Source organism: Stegodyphus dumicola, chromosome 4 (assembly GCF_044657685.1).
Source record: "Stegodyphus dumicola isolate Sdum_Otavi_A_Nest chromosome 4, ASM4465768v1".
Lineage (NCBI taxonomy): Eukaryota > Metazoa > Arthropoda > Arachnida > Araneae > Eresidae > Stegodyphus > Stegodyphus dumicola.
In genome coordinates, this window is record NC_140771.1 from 47042392 (window position 1) to 47063634 (window position 21243).

A 21243-nucleotide genomic window follows, 5' to 3' on the forward strand; every position below is an offset into this window, starting at 1 on the left:
ACTCATTTAGATTATTTTTAATCATCTGAATTTTTCCTAATCATACTTGCTAGTGGAATCCTTGGAAAGGCCAGCATGTGAAACTAACATCCTAAATGTTAGAAACACTTTGAACAATAAAAATTCGTTACACAGTTTTTGAATAATTTCGATAAAGAATAAAAATTGGCAAATGTTTTGGAATAAACATTTCTGGCCATAACTTATCGTCAGTTACTTTTATTCTTCTTTCAAAATGTTCTTTGTAAACAAGCTGTAGAATAAAGCATATGCTTTGAGCTTTCCGAATAGATATATTCCTATTTTATATTTCAAAAGCTGTGTAATGTATTTTATTAAAACTTCTAAGAATAAGGTGAGCAATTAATTAATCGGAAAGGGAAAACCCGACGATCATTACTTCTATATAAAAAAACTGGAAATGAATAGCAAACAAGGTACGTACACTTTGTAATGTTTCTTCAGTTTAATCTTTGGTAACAAGAGAAAATACGCCGACTTAAAAAATTTATTGCAAAGTCTACAAATGCAGTCTGTAGTAACGTAAATAAAGTAACAAACCAAGATACACAAATGCATTTTAGACTATAGACAATTTTATGCATTTTCCCTTTTTTATGCATTTTTAACTCTATATATTTTAAACCATAGATAACATTACACATTTTCCCTATTTTTATGCATTTTTTAACTTTTTGTATTTTACATTTTGGACAACTTTATGCATTTTTTCTGTTCGATGAATCTGGCAAAATTTTCACCACGGTTGTCTCCAAATGCAATCAGCTACAAGGTCTATCAATATATTTGCGAGGCAATGAGTATTTTAAATGTCAGAATTCTTAATTCGCATAAATTTCTAATTTATAATGAGGTCTTCAGTCTCATACTTATCATAATTAATTTGTAAAGTTCATTTCTAGATTTTGCTGATTCGAGAGTATTGAGTTTGAATCCTTACTACACTAGTATACAGTATTATTTTCGATCTTGAATATATTCCTGCACGGCGAGGTTCACGTGCGATTCCAGCATCATGTATGTGATACGCATTCTGTAATCATGCATGCGATAGGTTCTAATACTGTGAGGATCATGTATCTGCAGAAAATTGGATATTGAGATTAGTAATTATATATGCCATCATTTCATAGCCTTGATTTATTTATTTATTTATTTATTTTTTTTCAGGTACTTCGTTTTTAAATTTAGCCAACTTCCTTCGATCAATGACCGATATAAGACATTGTATATGATTTACTTGACATCGCTGTTCTTCTTTATGCAGACATGAATTCTGAGCTTTTTCAATGTTAAGCTAACAAATCTGATTGCTTAGAATATTCGACTTGGGAAATTATTCTGTTTCAGAGATATTACTATGACATTCTAACCTTTTAAATTTCATTAGAGAGTTTCATTTGGAGCTATTTGATTTTTACGCTTGCTAGTTAATGCCGGTAGCAATTAATACAGAAAATATGTTCATTTTGTTTTACACTTCTGTTCTTTTTTCGTAACATATATTTAATTTGCATAAATATGTTCTAAGCTGAATAGTCCATTAGTCTTCTAATGCGTCGTTTTATACTCAATCATTTCAAGCTCAATCACTTATCAATACAAACGGATTTACACGATGCTTCGCCAATAAATTTTGTAAAAATATTTCAAAATGTACTTAATGATTTATGCTTATGCATGTAAATATATTGACAGAAGTTAAAAATAGTCGTTGATAATGCACACAAAATTACACAGTCTTCATATACTACCGTCGAATGCTCTCTAGATATATATTTTATGTTTAATATGGTATATACATTTAAAATAAGCGGAAGAAATCCATATGATATCAAAATTAAAACTACATTCGTTCAACAGTAGTAAGAAAATTCAGCATACTTTATACACCGATTTTATACCAAATCATAAAAACATATTCAAATTGAATGAAAATATAAAAAAACGCAGAATATACTTAACTAGTTTAGCATATAGCTTACTATTATTGTTGATTTTTACTTGTAAATAATCAAAGTTGTTTTTTTCTCTTTTAACACATTTCATTGCAACTAATTTTGCTTATGTTAAAGTTTTCACGGAACCACAGTATTTAAGTAGCTTTTTAGCGTGCGTCCAAAAATCATCTTTTAATTTCCTTAATTTTGCAGCATAATGCGCAAAATGTTTGACCACATAGGTCTTTTATCGTTTGTTCTTTCTACTTTACTTTAAATTATGCATATATATATATATATATAAAGTGTATGATAAAATCGGTGTATAAAGTATGCTGAATTTACTTACTACTGTTGAACGAAAGTGGTTTTAATTTTGATATCATATGGATGTCTTCCGCTTATTTTAAATGTATATACAGACTGTAAAAAGTTCTGTATGCGTATATATGTGATGTACCAGCTTTAGTCGTAACTTAAATTATCAGACGATAAGTTTTTTTTTTAAAAAACAGGATCTATTTATTATTATTCAGGAGAAATAGCAGTTACAAAATCAGATATCCGGAGTAAATAAAAAGAATTACTAATAACTTTTTGTATGAAGTTTACTGCATCATGACATTTAAAAAAAAGCCCCCGAAATTCTTTTGCGAGTCCTTTTATAGCCTCTGGAAAGGCGGAGCTTCCAAGAAATGACGTCAGTCTCGTCAGCCAATCCAGTTTGCTTTAAATATTTCTATTCTACATTCTATAATTGTACGTGTAGAAAAGGCGGGAAAATTAACTTGACTACGGGGCTGTGGATTTAATTCCACGTACTTTCAAATAAGAGAAAGTCGCCATTAAAAATGAAAAAAACATACAGTTAGAAATTTAAGTGTATTCTTGACTCTGGAATTTTATTATTACATATATATATCTTCATATATATATATATATATATATATACATCTATATGGTTGCACACACACACATATATATGTAAGATATAACAAAATACTATGGCTATGTTAAGAAATACTTGGCAACCTCAAAATTACCTATTCTATATTTGGCGTTCTCCCAAATTCGAGATCATTCCAAATTACATAACACTCCTTGAAAAAGGTACAAAAACCTAAAATTAACCAATCACAGCTTAGCTTTACTTATGCATCTACATAGTATAAATACATACAATCGCAAGCAATTACGCGCCCCTCTTTTTTCCTGACTTCTGCCATGCAAACTTCTCCTCGCTGCTTATGCTTTCCTGCTTATGTCGTACTTTTAAAATTTTGATTTGACATGTATATGATATGACATGTATAAAAATAAAGATGGTAATTCTTCAATTCAGTTATGTTAACGCCTTCTTCATGCCTTCACCTACGTACTTAAAATATCAAATAATGTTTCAGTATCTCATAACTACTTGCACTCAAACAGTGCAGTCGCCTGCGTGTGCTACTGTATGTCGCATGGTATATGGTCTGCCTACTTTTCATTAAGCATTGTTATGTTTTTCACAAAGGGTCCAGCCATTGCAATGCAATGTAATGAATTAATAATCTTTTTAAAGTTTACAAGGTATTTCTCCACCTTACTAGCATGTCTTCGTGGTGTAAAGGTAAGCACACTCTACGTGTATTCGACAGGTTCGAGTCCCGGCAAAGGCATTGCTCATTTTTTATGTCTTCTCCTTCCTCCCCCCCCAAAAAAAAACGGCGTCCGAACTAAAAAAGGTTGTAGATGATGATTCTTCACCACCAGGATTTGGCGACTGGGTCCCCTAATCCCCAGTCGTCCTTTAAAAGGGGAAGTATATAAGGTATTTCTTCCGCCTTCTTAACATGCCTTCGTGGTGTAGTGGTCAGCACGCTCGGGGCATATTTGAGAGGCCCGTGGTTCGAGTCTCGCCTAGGGCATTGCTAATTTTTTTATCTCTCCTATTTTAAAAAAATACCTAATGTGTCTACAAGTTGATAAATTAATTCTTTGATTTTATTCTGACATACTATTTGTTTTTTGATATAATTTAATTTATCATCGACCTTGATTGTGTGGCATCAGTTGTACATTATGTAAAGATTTTGAATTTTAACATTTGGTTCCTTTCTGTTAACGGGCGCCAGTTAACGCCAAGCATAAACGTTGGTGCCCAGAAAAGCGAAATTTAGATTAATGAAGAGATCAGTGATCATGAGGAGAACAACTCACGCCGCGATCTATTTTCGCTTGAAAAACCTTAGTGAGTTTCAGTATCGCACGCAACATTGGCTTTACCCAGATTAAAAAACAAGCTTTGGAGCTATATTTGAAGCTTTGGTATACATATTAGGCGACTGGCGTCCCTTTAAAGGAAAAGTACCATTTTTGCAAAACTCTGAAATTCTTTCTGTAGTAAAAGTTCCTTCATATAAAAGGTATACTTTAGGAAGCCGCATTCCAAAACTAAATACGCTCATCTATTTTTAGTATACTTATACCTAATCCCCGAAAATTGTCATTGATGAAAGTTCTGATGTTATGAAACGAAACATTTTTGATTGAGTAATTCATTTATAAAAAGTACTTTCTGGCGGGCACAGTTTTTACTCAGAGACGAGTATACAAATTTAAGATCCGTATATTTCTGACTGAAATCCATCACGTAACCAAAATTTTATTCTCTTGAAGACTCACTTTTCAAGAAAGCGATAAGTTTATCGGCTAGTCATCTTTTGAACAAGTTGTTACTGGATATCAAACTCTGCAATCGTTTTGAAAAAGTGCGAGCAGCTCTTATTCCATTCCGCATAAAAACGATTCTGCTTAATTAAAGTTAAAATGGCAAAAGGATAAATAAATTAACTAAATTACGCATTTCACACAGTTAGTTAGTTAGTTTTCTTTATTAAAGTTTCCCTCAAGTGATAGTGTTTTTTTCCTAAGAATATTTTCCATTGAGTCATTAGAAGTTTTTAAACTAGGATAATTAATTTCCATTAAAAGTTGATTAACTTAAACCTAGATAAAAAAAATCATTATTCTGAAACACTTTGGGAAGAGCTGTGAGAATTAAGACGAATATTCTTATTAATTAGGAAAAAGTACATTCTTCAGAGGGTGATCACACTCAAAAGGGCATTTAAAAAATTTGAGCCGCAACAAAAATTTGTTTTTGGAGCTCCCTCGACTTTTGTGACATGCATATTTGACATTTTTCACTTATTACGAGAACCGGTATAGTCGATACGTAATCAGATTTTTTTTTTTTAAGAGAAACTTTTATTTATTGCGTTATAATTTTGGTGACATAGTTTGTTCTTTTTTCAACTTTCGAAAAAAAGTCGAACTTTTTTTTTTTACTTTGTACTCTTTATATACTTAACATAACATTGTCATCATACCAAAGCTATGGATCTGGAAAACTGTTCTTTGCTTGCGTAAAAGCGTTTCTAAAAGTTTGGTAACATTTTGGTACTGAGAAAAATCAAGTCGCTTTTCTGCTCAGTTCTTATATATTTATCCCATAGAAAACTCGTACTCATTTCTTTGATCATGATTAAAAAATAAAATATCATATAAAATGCATGTAACAAAATCTTCAAAATATGCCAAACCAGAAATGAGAATCAACAGGAAAAGTGAAGATAACGCGGAATATTTTGCATGGTGTCGGACGGTGTGTTAAATAGTTCTTACGGGCATTTCCAAGTGATATTTAAGATTTTTCGATAGGCATTTGCCAGTTGAGTAAACCCTACCGCTAAATGACGTCCAAATAATTATTTTGCAGTGGAGTACATGATATAGGGCTTACAAAGGATCATTTTTATTGCTGTTAATTACACTGACACTCTTAAGCATCTTTGAAAAATTTCCTTAGCCCCCTACAAAATTTCGAAATTTGTCCTACGTATATCTTTTAAAATCTTTCAAATTTTCTCACTACATACAATATGAATTTCAAATTTGAACGATAAATTCATTGTCTTTTGCCTGAAGACTGGCAGTTTGCCAGGTCGCATGTATGAACGTCTTGCAAACTGGCAAACAGCTCCCAGTTTTGAAGATTTTATGCCATATGAAAATTAATGTAGCTATAGTTACATGATGCAGAAAATGGCAAGAATGTAGTAGTGGTCACCAAACCGTAGATCGGGAGCCGCGGTAGTTTCAAGAGCTTGTATAAGTTTTTTTTTCTTTTAAGTTAATATTTAAAATTACTATAATAAATGTTTAGGTTTATAACAAATTCCACCTATAAGTAAAACCGGATATGAGATATTTCAAACGCCATAGGTTTAAAAATTTCTCAAATAGGCACACTTACTAAGAAGGAAAGCTATTTATAACATTATGATATTCAATAACATTATGTTATTCAATAACTTCAATTCAACTATATTCAATAACATAATGTTATTCGAAAACTTCAATTCAACAATATTTAATTGCATAAAGTTATTCAGTGACTTATAATAAAATAATGTTATTCAATAACTTGTAATTAAATAATGTTATTCAATAACATTATCATAATTAGTGAAAAAATAGAATTTACCAGAACATCAAAAAGAGACAACTTAAATGTTTTTATATTAGTGTATTATAAATTTATTATTATTTATTATTATCATTGAAAATATAAACTATTACAGTTTATATTATTATTGAAATATAAATGAATCGGCTGCGCTGAATATTATTTAGTGACATTATTTTGTGAATTAATCCTTCTTAGTGAACGCATACACCTTACAGCAATTCCACAATTTGTTGGGTTTAAAATTCAGTAATTGTGAGATTTATGAAGATTGGAACATATATTAATAGATTTGTACTGATTCAATTATCTAAAATTAATATAACCGTTGCGTTACCTTACACTCTATGTATGTCACCTGAATCCCTGCCACATCACCAGAAAATCTTGTAAAAATCTTCGAAAACTTTCATCTTTCTTTCATCCTTCTCTTTTTTTCAGAAACTTTCATTTTTTCTAAAAGCTACAGCGAAGTGATTGATCGCATCGTGGCATATACATTATCTGTAGCTCGATAGTCAGATGGCTAGAGTTTAATCAGATAACTGAGATTAAAAGCATTTTTTATCTTTGCAGAAAAAGTACTTGCGAAATAAAATTTTGATCTGCATATCTTTTAAACTTACTAAAGCAGTAAAACTTAACGAAATTACATATTCTAAATACCATGGAATTAAACTTAAGAACTGCGAATTTCATATCCGGTAAAATTGTGTGTACGTCCTTTCAGTTTTATTTAGAACCTTGAAAACCAGACATGTTTATAAGGAAAAACCTTCTTATTCTTATGCAATAAAGTACTGTAATTCATAAATAATACAATGTGTAGTAACGAAAACAAAATAAAATAAAAAAATTGAATAAAAGCTTGCAAAATCGAAATTATCCAGCTGTATCGTGAACTATAACGAAAGGAAATAGAAGATTATACAAATATATTATGAAACATTTGGAAGGTAATACCTTTCAAATTTGCATCGTAATTTCCTTACTAGAAAAGAAAATTGAATCCTATATTCTTCCGAAAAGTATCGCTTCAGCTGCAAAATTTGTACAGCCTTTTATGGCACAATAAAAGGAATCCAGTTTGGGTTTGAAAAGCGATTCGAACAAAAGCATTATTTTATTCTGCTTATTATTTGAATTTTCGTCATTCAATGCGAATTTGTTCCAAAACAGACATAGCAGAAACAGATTTGAATGAGAAATCGTTGGTAACTTCTTTCCAATGAATATGTTCTTTAAAATGCTAAAGTTATTTAAACTTATATTTAATGCTTTACTAGCTGCATGAATTTCTACCTTTATGTGGCCAGTTATCTAAATTTAAGAAGCACACGTGTAGTTCTTTAGCAAACTTAAAACTTCAAAGCAGCTGACCTTCTTACTAATTTTAATTTATTTTGGAGGTTTCTAAAGTCAACAAACTGGCTTTAGATAATTACAAATTTGCTTTTGGACCTTCCTGTAATCTCTAGCTTATGCACTGAGGGTTACAAATTTCGGACTGCATGAAAAGCTAATAAATTCTTGCCTGATGAGATTGGAAACTTTTTTTCTGTTTTAATCTATTTAATTCAATTTATTGCTGTTATTTGTGAATCTCTTTTTATCTCAACACATTCTTTTGGATGCTATCACCACTTCCTTGTAAATTTTGTCAGTATCCTCCAGGCGTCTGTTTACTCAGAGTGTTTCAAAATATCAGTCTGATTATGAAATCTCTAGAGTAATCACTTACACACAAGCCCATTGTTTGAAAGAATCCAATAATATACACTCTCTGATCATGATTACTTTGGTTCCGTGACATCTTTAAGTAAAATGCTACAAAATTTAAATTTATAACAGTATGTACGGTCTCAGTATGGAAAAATGTCAAGGAGTCAACTCTTCCAAACTCGAATAAGTCAGTAAAAATTTTCATTCTCATAACTATCCAAATTACCCATAATTAAAATGTTTAGAGACTTCTTAGAAAACGTTTACATAACATTAGCAAATAATGGCTTAAGTTATATAACAGTACCTAAGTGCTATATATTTCCAAACCGTGATTGTATTTATTGGAAATTTTCAACAGCCTGTAAAAATTGCATTGAAGTCTTAACAGATCGTATTATGACGTATGTATTTTTAGCACCCTGTCATCATACCTAACAACATTTAATATCCATTGCAAAATTCAGTTTTTCATGCTTTTTTATCGATTGAATTGTAGAACGGTCATTCCAACTCTTTCTTAAGATTATATTAAATATGTATTTAAAGAGGAATTTGCCTTTTCCAGAAGAATCTAATCTGATTTGTCACCATTTTATTGGCCGTTTATTTATACAACTATACACTTAAAATATTTTATATATTACTTCATAAACCCTTGCGAATAATATTATAATTTAACACTTATGTGTTGTTGTTGTGACTAATTTCACTTATCTGACCTGATCAGAACAAGACCACGAAATTCATCGCAGCAAGGACGACAAAATTACGTCTGTCTTTGGCAACCTCCTTGGACACCAAATAGGTGACAGTACGATTTTCCTCAGTTCCATCTTTTTTTAGAGACAGCACCCTGGAAGGTGAGTCCGTCCACCCCTCTTCCCTTACCAATCCACGCGACAGGACGTCCGGCTCGCCATATATTTAGAGTGCCCTCAAGTCGCACATGCACTATCCATTTACAAACATCCATGCCTTGTCCGAGATTCGAATGCGGGTACAGTAGTCAGAAGTGTCCCGTTTGAAATGCAATTTACACGCTGTCAACGTAAATAATTTCGATAGCATATAAAAAAATTCCTTGATTTTGAAAAAAAAAAAAAAAAAAAAAACATAATTATCTCTATTTTCGTTTACATTATTTAAGACTTCACTTTTTCGCCCACTATTTTTGCATCACTTGATAGATGCCTGCTCAAAAATTTCTCGCTTTTTTCACTGATAAGATAAAGGGCAGAGTTGAACCCAGTCCATCAGCTTGATTATTTTATGCTTTAAAGTGGATGGCGTTAAGAAATTTTGTAGCTCCGAAAGAGCTTATATAAATATATATTTTTATTAAAGTTCATATTTTTTCGCTCTCTCTGTAAAATTAAGAAATCTCAGTTCCGTAGTCTTAGCTTTGACGTGGCTCTATCTTCATTATTGAAATTCTTTTATGATAATGTAATAGATAATTTCAACATTCTTTTATTCATGTATTTAGCTTCTTTAATAAGAAGAGAATTCTAATATATTGCGTATACCTTGGGAAAGGAAATTTGTATTCACGTTTTGAATGGATATTATATAATTGAACTGTGTTTAACTTTCAGTAAACGCTCAGAGAGGTCAGAGAGCTCTCAACAGCTGAAAAATTAAATATTTCTCGTAGTAGCATATTATTAAAAGATAGGTTACTTTCATTAAATTAAGCAATTTTTTCGGGAAAAAATATTTTAAATAAGTATTAATTACGAACGGTTCATTATTGAAAAATCATTCTGGTAACATTTACGCAATTATCTTGCTTTCCTTACGACGGAATACCTTAAGCAAAATGTACATAGGGTGAACATCATTGACATTATTGTTAAAGGTCGTATGTGAAAAAAATGTCCATTTGTTTTAATGATATCCTCAACAGCAATTAATAACATTTATTACTTGCTGATTAATAATATTTGTTACTTGCTGCCCTATATGCAATGTAAGTTATAATAATTTAATGTAATAATTTCAGCCCACTCTTCTGCACCCTTCCTCAATACATTGCGTATAGGGCAGAAAAGTGGTCGTGAGTAGCAAGAGAGGTAAATGTATTGTAATTAAAGCCCTTATAGACTTATTTTGGTTTTGTATCTCCTAAAACATCGTATTATTGATACACAACCTATTGCAATATTAACAATAGATGTTCATTTTCATAAATTAGTGACACATGTAATAAATGTGTAATATTTAATATTTAATCTAACTTATATACAAAATACCTAATGATATTTCATTGCAAATTACTGCTTAAAAGTTGGTGAGTTGTCAGTCTGTTTATAATAAACTTACATATCAAAGATTGAGATTCAGTTGAAATTATTTTGTTATTTCTAATGCGATAGGATTAAAGACAAAATTTCACTAATTAAAAAATTTATTATTTTTCGACAATATTTGATGGCAGTCGGGTGACTTGCCTAAATGCGTAAAAAGGTATCAGCCTCTGAATGAGAAAATTGCTGAACACTAATAGTTCGACCCGAGATCAAATCTCGGCAACAGGCTAGTTTCATAGGAGTTATGAGATTTTTGTTCATGTATAATGCGAATGTGAGCCAGTTCGCTAGGATTGGATTGGATTATTTAATTATGGAAAAACATACGAGGGCTATCTGCCTAAAGTGAGGGATGCCTTCGTGGAGGACTTTCTAAGGGAAACTGGCTCGTATACACATTACACATAGGGAAAACCATGAAAACGGCCATGCAGCCAGCCCGTTCGCGGGATTCGAACCTCAGACCGAACTACCAGTGTTCAGCGTCTTTACCGCTCGGCCGCTGGTGTGCCCCAGTTCGTTAGGAAACGACCTTATCAAAGACATCCTTTTTCGTAGGCAGATAGCCACTTTGTTCTTTGCCATAATCCAATCTAATCTAACTAAAATGTTGAAATAACAAACTAAATGCCTTTAATAAGGTTTTTGGCCTTGTCATTTTTCTATTAATTACCTAATCACTGTAAAACGGATTAACTTAGGGTGACAGCAGAATTCAACTCGGACTCTGACCAACATAATTATTGTTCCAAACAGACGTCTATCTCGGAGCAAGCAATAACTAGTGACAAAGAAACTCTTCAGACAACATAAACTATAATTAATTTTCGCTAGCATTTCAATTTTTTTTTTTTTTTGAGCGAGCTCTATATTTTTATAACTTTGGTCTCTGAGTAAAAACACATGATGTCAGAAATGGAAAGCTAGCTCTCTTTTAGACATAATTACTAATAAAACTTAAAATAACTCTCACAAATATATTATGCACATAAAATAATATATAAGTTTTCAGATTTTAACACTCGCACAAAAGGTTTTGGTAAATTTTTCTGTTCCCCCTGAGCTGACTGTCTACTAGTTTGCTGTTGCACTAATTCTTGCTAACCCTGTATATTCTTCTATCTCTTCAGCTTTATTACTGAGCGTCGTTTTCTTCTCGCATCACATACTGTTGAATGACAAAATTTTTAAAAGCTGCATAGTAGCATATGTTTAGAATTCTCGATGCAGTGTTAAGTGAAGACATACATTTTTATATTCATTTCAGTCTTTTATCAGTTCATGATATCAATATTCAGTTGCTTTAGTAAGATGGTTAACAAACAATTTTTGTCTTTTTATTATTATAATTTTAAATATTTACTAAATACAACGTACTTCGCCCTTATGCGATATAAAATTCAATTCAACAGCAAAATTACAAAACATTTAAAACCAGCAGTATTTTAGAATTCTCAATAGAGTGTTAGAGGTTGACATACATATTTTTATATTCGATATACCGTTTCTTTAAAAATTAAGCTGCTCGCGTGGCCAGCATTCTGAAATTGTTATCATAAAAAAGGAAAAGTATATGATGATTTAAACGAATCCAGTTAGTGTAATTTCATGAAAATATTCAAAATTTCTAGAAAGACATTTCATGACTTTAATGCATGTTTATTGAAATAAGTTACATTAAAAAGGTCGAAAAAATGTTCATAAGAACTTTGGTTATTTTTTCGAAATCGTTTAGTTTAATATTCGATAATGTTCCAGATTACATTGGAAAGTATCTTAGGCTTTACTGAATGGCAGCACAGACGCGTTAAAAATAAAAGTATTTTATTTCCTGCCGCGGTAACACATCGTTTTCATATAGCCGAATTGGTTAATTAAAACTGAAAGATACATTTACATTTTTCCGAATGGCAACAGTCTCAGAGAGAAATGTTTAATTCCGCATAGTGTTGTCACTGCTCGCTTTCAAATCGCTCAGATTTTTAGTCATAATTCATTAAAGTTTTACAAAATATGAAATACAAAATTAGAAATTCAAAATTCAGGCTTCCAGGTGCACATGTCAGGTGGAGGTTCAAGTTATTCAAAATTTGATGACTCTAGGCACCGTCTTTTATAAACAGTACGAGGAACATGCATTCAGGCAGATTCTTTATTATTTAATGTTTTTAAGAGTAATACAGGGCGATAATATACGGTGGCAAAAAGTTGAAAAGTGATACGCCGTTTATAGTGAATTAATCGAAAATTCCATTTCGAGTCACTTTGCAATCGTCCCGACCGCAGTATTCATAATAGTTCCTTTTGAGCTAAAAAGAGCATGCATTATGCAAGAATATGTACATGCTCCTTTACCAATAATTTGTTTAAAACAATAAAAGAACTTCTCCTACAAAGATGGAAACAGTTACATCTCGAAAATCCAAGGATTTAAAATAAATAGTAGCATTATTAAAAATATTATTCTAGAACTAATAATACACTCAAAGAATTATATATGATAAACAGCATCGTTAAAGACTAAAAAATCTATAAACTAGCGGACGTAGCACAAATTCAGTTTCAAACTCTGGAGGCAAATGGAGAAAATTATTCATATTTTCTAAAGATAATTTCTTAATATTTTAACATTTGAATCCTTTGAATACTTTTAACAGTTTCCGATTAATCCGCGTTAGGCTTCCCATAATTTTTTTTTTTTTTTTTTTTTTTTTTATTATTCATTTTATCTGGGACAGAAAATATGTCTACATATTTGTTAGGCAATGTTTGAGCTAATATTACAAAAAATGCCAAAAATATATTTTATACATTCATGAAAGTTAGAAGCACACATTTTGAGTTCTCTGTCATCATAACTCTTACCGTGTCAAATTCTAGTCAAGTTAATCATTTTCACAAAGGTGTCATACGGAATAGTCATCATTTAAAAGATCCAATTTTCTAATAAATCATTACTATTGTTGCGTTCTACGGGTTTGTGGATTTGGAATAATTGACGATAACACTTGATGAAGAATCTAAATACAATTTCTTCGCCAGTAATACACATGAGAGTTCCAAAGACACGTTTAACGTTGTCGAAAATCTACGATAAACACGTTGAAACAATCAGCAACACAGCCTTCAGGCTACAACGGTGAAGACAGCTACACCGAAAAATACTCAAGTACAGCTCCCGACTCGGATCGGTCGCCTTCAAGCTAATCTCTGAACTCAAAACACTACTAATGAACTCAGCATACTACTGAATTCAAGGTATTACTCTATTCGCGTACATGCAGGATATATATATATATATATATATAGCTTTATCCTATCTTCCCTGCCTAACATTTCCGAGAAAAACCGCCAAGAATGCGTTCTAGAATGTTCTCGCTCCGTTTATGGCATATCGCCGATTTTGTCGCCAAATGGGCGATTTCTAGCGAAATCTGACAAACCTACCTTTCATGGTCACTTTATGACATCACTAACATAGCTATCTCACCGCAGCTGGTCATTGCGCAACACTATGCTGACGCCGTAAAGTTTAATACAATCACCTTCATATGATTAGTAAACAACGCGGAGAAGCTATCTCACCGCAGCTGGGCTTTACGCAGCACTATGTTTACGCCGTAAAGTTTAATATAATCACCTTCATATGATTAGTGAACAACAGCATCACGCTCCGTGACATAACATGCGTAAAACCAATTTGCAGGTGTTCAAAAGAAGAAACAGCTGTTGTAATTTTACAGCTACACAAAAGCACGTGATTTTATAAATGGGAAACAATTTACAACTGCCAAAAAGAAAACAAAAGAAAGATCAGTTAGTCCGACTTAAGCATCATCACAACCATCGAAAACAGTCAGAAAATTTGGAATTATTTTTCTTCGCAAGGCAAATAATCATTTACAATAAATGTAAGTGAAGTGATTTTAATATTAACTTATCTTATTTTAATAAAGATTGAATAATTAATAAAAAGTACAATATTGTTAGAATTTTTTTAATATTTGTATTTATTTGTTCATAGTGTGGATTTTATGCAATTTTACCTTGTTGTTAGTTCAAAGGGATTTGAGTCCCGAAAGACTATTACTTTCGTTTTGGCATTTTGCGTCGGACTCCCATAAATGTCAGTTCATTTTTCAAACTGTTACCGGCAAATATTAGAGTCCTGCATTATATTTGAAGAAATTAAATAATGAAAAATCTGCATACATGTATGCGTATTTCTCGCACAGTGATAAAACAACGGTATCTAGAGCCTTCCAATTTTGAATGACGTAATCCTACTGCAAATATGGGCATCGAAAATCCCAAATTTGAAATTTGGAATTTGTTTAATTATCGATTTCATGTTTTGTAAAACTTTACCGAATTTTTGAGTAACAAACTCAACGATTTAAAAGTGAGCAATGGCAACACTTTACGCGAAAAAAAAAAAAAAAAAAAAAAAAAAAAAAACTTTTGATCTCCAGCGCGTCGAACTGTGTATAGGAAATTCTAAAGATAGGCTCATTTTAAAATTATTTTGCAACATTGCTATTGAACTAAATTTTATAGTTTAAGTGCAATAATGAACTTAGCATACATGATATTTAATAACATGATATTTAATAAATAAAGGTAACACACAAAACGTTAAAAAATCGCTCCTTTGAACGTAATTTAAAATATGAAAAATTTCAGATTTTTTTTAAAATTCTTATTACCATTATTTTTAGTCCATCAACGGTAGGTCCCGAGAGGTAAACGTCGCTGAACATTGATAGTTCGGTCCGAGGTTCGAATCCCGCGAACGGGCTGGCTGCATGGGCGTTTTCGTGATTTTCCCCCATGTGTAACGTGTATACGAGCCAATGTGTAACGCGTATACGAGCCATTTTCCCTTAGAAAGTCCTCCCCGAAGGCATCCATCCCTTTAATCAGATAGCTCTCGTGTGCTTTGCCATAATTGAATAATCCAATCCAATCCAATCCACGAAGGCATCTCTCCTCTTAAGCAGATAGCCCTCGATGCTTTGTTATAATCACGGATGCCAAACCAATCACTATTTTTATATATTTGTATACTTATTTTTGGTATTTTGTGTTGCATTTTTTTAATTTAGTGTTTATTTAATTTTGAAATTTGTGGTACAAACATAAAGTGCAATATTATGAAATACTTCATGTTATATTATGTTGTATATGCTTTTAATTCCAATTGGATTGACATTCAAATTGTAATTATTAGCTTACGTAAAATTGGGGGTATGGGCAGATGTCCTTTTAAGCACGTGATATTTCGCGATTTCAGCCAAGAGTGGGACAGTCTGGAAGTTTCCGAAAAATGCCGTTTCGAAGCGATTTTCTCGGAACTTAAAAACATGAGTATCCTGTTTTTGAGTAACCTATACGAGTGGGTGTCATCTGAATGGTTCAAAAGTTCAGTTCAAGGTCCGCGAGTATATTGAGTTTCTGTTCGGTGATTATAGTTTTCGAATTCGCTACGAGAGCGATTTTGCTGATGTACGATATCTCTTTGGGGTTAAGCAGAAAATCAACAGATCAACATTTTCCCTCTTTTAGCTATTTTTAATTGTTTACCTCGTCTATAAATCTGCTGTTGTTTTGAATAAAGTTGTAAGTCTTTCTGTTCATCTAGCCTAGTTATTTAAAGAAATTGCTACGATCTCACAAGACAAAAAATACGCTTATTACCGGTATAATGTAAAACACAAATTTCAATAACAAACAAACAAATTTCGAGGAGCAACTATATCAGTTTCTTCTACAATAGAATAAAATCGCAGTTAAAATCCCTTAAAAATAGGCAATGACCTACGTCTGAAAATTTGCTGTCAAGTATGTCAGAAAATTTTGCATGTGAAGATAAGCAATACTTGTGTATTCATCTTATTACATCAGAATAAGCATTTTGCTATTTAGACTTTTTGATATAGCAGGATTATATAAAAAGTTCGGTTTTATATTTAAAAATCGCTCCCAGACGATAATAATTTTTTTTCATCTGCCCTCTCTCCAAGCTGAGTCTACCTTTATTAAATTTTAATTTTATTTTATGAAATTTTGAAACATTATCTGAAGTTTAGTACAAATAATTAAACAAATGCAGTCTGCATCTTCGTATTTAAATACGTTGTAAATGTATTTACAAAATCTGAAACGCTTGTAAATAATTTTAATATAAATTGTCTAAAATAACTTGCTTAAAGTTGTTTCATTAATATGTATAAGGAATAATTCAAGCCTTCGCAGTATTAATGTATAAAAGATGTTTTCCCAAAAGTTTGAGAAACAATAGCATTATTCCAAACAATTTCTGTCTAAAAAACCAGAAACATATAAACAACAAAGTGTAATCTATAATGAGAAAAAAAAAAAAAAAAAAAAAAAAAAAAACCCAAAAAATATTGAAAACGCCTGAAGAATAGAATTCAGTGAATTTAATGTGATGCAGCTATTGCACTTTTATGCAGCCCGAATTAGGACGAAGTCACATTAATTATTCCTTATCTGCTCACATGTGAGCAGAAAACATTTGATCATTGTCATGAAATGCTATATCTTTATTATGCTTTGCACAATACATTAGAGGTTTGTGCTATACATAATGTGTTAAAGGGGAATATAAATTTTGTTATTCAATTATTCCATTACTTTAGCAAATTACTGCAGTTTTTTTTCCCCAAAACTGCTTCATTCTTAGTATGAAAAATATAATAAAAATAATTTCATGGAATTAATATAAATTAAAATTAAAATTCCGTAAAGAAGTAATGAATTGTGGGGTTAAACGTGATATGGGTTAGTCTAAATAACATCTAACAGACGTGAAGAGAATTATAGCTATGCCTGAACTAACTACATGGGACATGCGACAGAGGACGTGGGCACTACCCTTCTACCAATACGGTTAATCGTATAGCGCCACGTCCATCTTTATCTAGATATCCATACGTAGTCATTGTGCTAATACGCTAAGACATAAACATACATACATATTTGGTACTTAATACTGTGTTAAAGCTACAGCTATTCTGTGGTGTTGGCAGTTGGTGCCAGGCACTGAATTACTATTCGTCTAAATGGCTGACTAAGTATGGCACAGGTCTGTGTCAAGGTCGGCCAGTTTATCCATTAAAAGCCCTAGTTTTCTAACCAAGTGCCTCTATTTTATCAAAAACTTACAGAAGGCTTGTCGATTGGTCGACGGAAGGTTGATGTGTAACCCTTCTGTAAGGGGACAGGAGGTCAGGTAAATGCTCCGGAGAGCCAGTCTGTGCACAGGCGTACTGGCTACTGTGACGTATTCCGTGTTTGTTAAAGCACTCGGGAAATGGTCCGTGACCCGTGATGTATCTAACCAATTGCATGGTTGTAAAAGTTTTTGTTGTGTCCACGTAGCTGTTATGGTAATGAGTCCGTCGGTCGCTATCGCTGAAAGGTTTCAAAAACCTTTTTGTTTGAAGAGAAATTAAAATATAAACGCATATTTGTGTTAACAATATCAGTCACGGCTCATAATGGTGTAACTGAACAGAAACGTCAGATCCAAGTTGAACGTCGTACAGTAGTCAAAGACTGCGCAATTAAATTTTACTCATAGCTGGCTCAATAATCCTAACCGGAGCTCAAAATCAAGGTGTCGGCAACGATGTAATGCAAATCCGAATAATCCGAGGCGCCCAGGTACAATGGTTAGTGGAGTCTACTGTGGTACCGAAAAACCCGAGTTTGAATCCCAGAGAGTGCATGGATGTTTTTAAATGCATGCGGTATGGGGGAGAACACTCTAAATATATGGCAAGCCGAAAGTCATGCAGTTCGGTGATATGGGAGAGACGGGTGGGAGACTCTCGGATCACACTCCGTGGCTGCTCTCCTTCAAAACGTGGGTGGCAGGAGAAACCCAACCTCCTTGAGGCTTTGGCAACCATTCTTCCATGAAATACATGAGCAAAATGACAACAACAACAACAGCAGAGCTAGCAGGAACTAAAGGTTTCATGCACGCGCATGCCAGAAACAAGCTCTGTCTTAAAATCCAGCGACCTTAATTGAAATATTAGCTATCGCATTTACATTCCGGTGAGGAATAAAAAAAGAAGAAGTTCAAGTACAGATCCAGATCATGATAACTGGTTAGTTTTAAATAATAATCTTAAAAATTCAAGAAATCGCGTAACACTGTGACAGTTATCTAACACTGTTCAATCAAGCTATTTATAATTTTTACTGAAAGTTACAGTATATATATATATATATGTATTTAACTACATTTGTTGCAAGCATAAATTTCTTTCTTCTGAAAAGAGACAGTACACATATTTCAGCTTTACTGACATAATATATTTGATTTGCAAATATAAAAGCAAGAATGCAAGTTTTAAAAATAATGACTATTACTTTTATCATTTTATGGCATATTTGTTTCCTGAAAGTTTCACATTTACAAATACAATGTTAAATAAATAAGTTAATTACTTTTGTTGCATGCATGCATTTTGTTGCATTGTTGCTTTTGTTGCATGCAAAAATGTTTTTTGCACGTACGTTACTTATTCATTATCAATCATAATTAACACTTCATGATATAACATCATTTCTGAACATAAAACATTATTTTACGTTCAAATATAGCGACTTTTATCACAGTATTAAATAAAAACTTTTCTTGCTTGAAATAATTGTTATTTTAAAATATTAGTATAGAAAACATTAGTTTCGAAGATAATTCAAAAGATAGCAAAGTTAAATTACTATCGAAATGGTAGTCTTGCACCCATACTTCCAGTTTTAGAAATGGGTTAACTATGGTACTTAAGTTATACATATACACATGAAAATTAAATTTAAAAAATAAATGCTTCTTTGGAGGAATTATTTTACCAGAAATCACATTAATAAGTTTTTTTTTAGATTATACGAATATTACTATTTGCAAACATGCACTTTAGATATCGGAATGTAATATACAAAAATTGCTTTTCGCTTTAAAAAGAAAAGCATTGGTTTCAAACTGCCACTCACAGAAATAATAATACCAAAATTCCCTTTTTAATTAAATTCAGTTTTATACGGCCCACAATATCGATATTTTTTTAATGAAAACAGCTTAAATAATAGAAACAGGAATTTCGTTTCAGGTCAAATTCTGCATACCAATGCAAACCAATACCAATGGTTAACTATGGTACTTACCGTTTAAAAGTTGAGATATAATTTATAACAAATCTTTCTAACAGATCTAAATGTCACAATTTTTAGGAAAGTGTGCCTCATCAGTAAAATTACCATAGTTTGGAAGGCTATCTTATTCGATTCATTTCTTAAATCAGAAATAGTACTCTACGTGCCACTATTAAAAAGTTATTTAAGCTGCAGAAATTTTTAAATAACTTTTTCTCACACAATGAATAATAAAGTATCATACGCATTTCATTTCATGAAAACATGTATTTAAGTTAATAAAAAATTTTGAATTTAAATATATTTTATAATTAACATTTAAATTAATAGAAAAAAATGCCTAGGAAAGGTTTCTGTTTAGGAAAATTTTTTATATTCATTAATTTAAAATTTATATTTTTTAACTCTGAAAGTATATTTTGTTTTACATAATTTTTAGTGCACAAAGAGATCCTAAAAAACGATATCAAAAGAATGTTTTCGCTAAGCTAAGCATTAGACATTATTTTTGTGAATAGTATTCGCTAATATAAATGCAATTCATTTTGAGCGAAAAGAACGCAAACGAAATATACAAATTTCATGCCAGAAATAAGAAAGTAGTTTATGCAGTGCATTATCCATTAATCAATAATTCAGGAATTAAAAATCATCTAAAACTTCAGAGTCACATATAGTAGTAACCGGAATATAAAATAGCAATGTGTTAAGCCATTCTGTATATTATAAAATGTAATCTAGATTTACTTATAAGATAACCTCACGCGTATGATCTCGTTGTTGTGACGGTGTTCTTCAAAACACAAAATTAAAAGATAAACATATCTTGAAGTGAAACTTAGTACGCATTTTTAAATGCTAAACTTAATACGTAAGCCGAATACGGTGTCAAAAATCTTATTTTCAGTAGAAAAAAATATTCGCATTCTATTTGAATAATTATGATATTTTGCTTACGACATCTTTGCCAATAAGGCAATAATTTTTCATCCAAGCATTTTTTCCTGTAATGTTGTCGCTGTTTCCCATCAGCTTCCCTTCAATATCTCAAATATGAGATTTTTCCTTTCATTATTTATAAAACAGTGTACCAGAATATCAATATATTTCAAATTTCCTATCCTCCATGCAAAATGAAATCAAGCTTACCTTTCTCGGAAGTAACTTTAGTGATTCCAGGCAAATTCAAGTCCAGGCAGCGGTGCTGCACGAGTGTCCATTTAAATCCTTCCGAGCACACCGCAAGCGATAAGAAAATAATATTCCGCACTCTCGAGACTTAGAGCGGATGGTGGAGATAAGAGCGCAGCGGATCCGTCAGAAAACGGGATGCGACTGAATCCGCGGAGGCCCAAGAGAAAGATGCAACGCGCCGCCGCCGCTTGGCCAATCGGTATGGTTGGGGGCGCCCCCTCATTCGATTCTTTCTTCCATCTATTCCTATTCCCCCTCCGTTTTGCTCCCCAAGGTCGTCGTTTGGACTTCGTGGAGTTATTGGAACGGGTCAGGAAAACTTGCCCACGTTGCGAAACAAAGTTCTGTTATT

The 21243-nt window shown here is 32.1% G+C and overlaps 1 protein-coding gene across 3 annotated transcripts in view; it reads right to left on the minus strand.

The window, feature by feature from the left end:
* The window catches only part of LOC118182751 (maltase A2-like), a 682214-nt gene extending 661177 nt beyond the window's left edge, over positions 1 to 21037 (minus strand). For all 3 annotated transcript variants that reach the window (XM_085814806.1, XM_085814803.1, XM_085814804.1), the window contains exon 1: positions 20847 to 21037. The gene's annotated coding sequence lies outside the window, so the exon portion shown is untranslated. The remainder of the gene's footprint in view (positions 1 to 20846) is intronic.
* Positions 21038 to 21243: the final 206 nt, after the last annotated feature.